This window comes from Anopheles gambiae (assembly GCF_943734735.2).
Source record: "Anopheles gambiae chromosome X unlocalized genomic scaffold, idAnoGambNW_F1_1 X_unloc_2, whole genome shotgun sequence".
NCBI classification, from domain to species: Eukaryota; Metazoa; Arthropoda; class Insecta; order Diptera; family Culicidae; genus Anopheles; species Anopheles gambiae.
This window is the reverse complement of record NW_026902626.1, coordinates 512,501-515,000: the sequence shown is the minus strand read 5'-3', so window position 1 is coordinate 515,000 and position 2,500 is coordinate 512,501.

Here is a 2,500-nt window from a genome sequence, read left to right as displayed (position 1 = left end):
TGTTCACCATACATTTTAGTACAAAATTGCTCGGTCAGACCTACAAAGTGTTATATATCTCGAATACTAAACGTCGCAGATGGGTGTCGTAGAACAATTTTAAATTCGTCTAATGATTCTACATCCGATTCTGGATAGTGGTTTTTCGACCACTTTTCAACATTTTGTGACACCCCGAACCTAGGGGCAGCTCCCTAGCTTTTTTCAAAAATGTGCACCGAACGGGCCAGAGAGCTCGAGTAGTCGAAAATTTTTTTTTTGCTAAAACCCCTCAAAACGTGTCAGGAACGCACCCTAGATGATGAAAAGTGCAACCAGAATGTCAATCGACAACATGCCCGGGGGTACAAATTTGCTCTACGCGTCCCTAGGTAGGGTACTTTTTCATACAAACATCAAAGTGTACGGTGCACAAAGTGCGCGGAACAAAAATTGCTCGGTCAGACCTAGGACGGGCCATAACTCGAATACTAAACGTCGCAGATGGGTGTCGTAGAACAATTTTAAGTTCGTCTAATGATTCTACATCCGATTCTGGATAGTGGTTTTTCGACCACTTTTCAACATTTTGTGACACCCCGAACCTAGGGGCAGCTCCCTAGCTTTTTTCAAAAATGTGCACCGAACGGGCCAGAGAGCTCGAGTAGTCGAAATTTTTTTTTTTGCTAAAACCCCTCAAAACGTGTAGAAAACTGATTTTAGATGATAAAAAGTGCAACCAGAACGTCAAACGACAACTTTGTTGGGGGTACCCTTTTTACTCTACGGGCCACTAGCTTAGGCGCGCCAACAGCGCTTTCCTCTCGGGTTCCCATTTTTTGCCCTCCTGGGATTATGATCATTTACTCATTGCCTACTATAGGGAAGGTACCTTGCTTCGAGGTCAAAAATGAAGATTTCACCAAATCGTAGTTTTAACCTCTATTTAGTCGTAGGAGCATGGTTTGCAGTGTCCGTGGGTCATATAAGCCCCCGTTTGGGTCATACGTCCCCTCCCCGATGAAAATCGTCTTATGACTATAGGCCGAACTTATGAAGCAAAAGTGGTGTCTGGTGGGTTCTGCCGATGATCTTAACCTATGATTTTGAGTTTCCACTCTTTCAAAACGTTTCCTGGAGCAGTACATCACGGGTCTACGGACCCAAAGACTTCGTTGCGATGGTTTCAAGCATAAAAGTTGTAACAGTTAAGGGTTTTTAATACGCGTATATTAAATCATTGCTTGAAACTAAGCTTCGTTGTCTTTAAACTCTGCAAGACCAATCGAACTTCTTAGGGAAACTCGAAGCATTCACGCTAAGCTGGTGGTGCAGGGCACATAGCGTGATGAAACCGGGTTTCCCTACCAAATGTGGCATATTTTTTCCCTGAGAGCGAAGCTCAGACCCACGTAGGGGAGAGCGAAGTGGAACTTAAATGTTCAATGCAGCAAATGTTCGCCATGCGGATAAACAAGTTGGAATAGTTCAATGTAGTGTAATGCAAACACGAATCGCAAATAACGATACGGGACCCAGAAGCAATTCTGCGGATCCCTCGGGGAGTGGTGAGTTGATATAAATTAGAGGTGAAAATCCAAGTTGTTCGGGCTCCGGCTCGGCAGCCGATACGAGGTTCCTGTTGAGCTTGTTTGTACATCGCGCAGAGGCGCCGTTCGGTTCTAGCAATGATTCCCGCCACCATGTTCCATGCGTGCAGAGATCCGTTAGAGCTCGTTCAATGTGTCCCGCCGTGATTACGAAAAAGTCCAACAGTTGACTTAGTTGGGTGTGCGTCAAGTAATCGCGCAGAGATGCCGATCGGTTCCTAGCAATGTTTCCCGTCACAAGGTGGTATTGGCACCTGTGCAGAGTGGCCGTTAGCAATGTCTCCCGTATCACGGTGGTGTACCATCACTAGTGCAGAGTGACCGCTAGCAATGTCTCCCGTCACAAGGTGGTAGCCCAGAAGTGCAGAGACGCCGCTATAGCAAAGTCTCCCGTATCACGTTGGAGTTCTTCCACTAGTGCAGAGAGATCGCTGAACCGTTCAATGTGTCCCGTCGTGGTGTGCTTGTACCGAGCACGTAGGATACACCTTGCTTTGTTGGTTTGGGATAGGAGTGGTCGCGCAACTGCCTCCACGCCGCAGAGTGCCAGTTCGGATTGAAGGTCAACTTTAGCCGTTCAATGCATCAGTCGGTGGGTGTTCAGATGGCATCACAACTTCCCCTAGGTGCTCAAGTTGGCTGGGTTGTAAAGCATGTACACATGCGCAGAGTATCGTGCGTACTAGCAAAGTCTCCCGTCACGGTGGTTACGCATGAGTTCCATGCAGTGCAGAGAGATCGTTAGTGCGTGCAATGTACCAGTCGATGTGTCGTACCGGCATACAACCCCGCTTAGAGGCCCGTCACTCGAAGAGGACAAGAAAGAGTGCGCAGAGTGCCGTACCGGCATAGCAATGTCTCCAGACATACGTTGGGACACCCGACGCAGTGCAGAGAGATCCGCTAGCCGT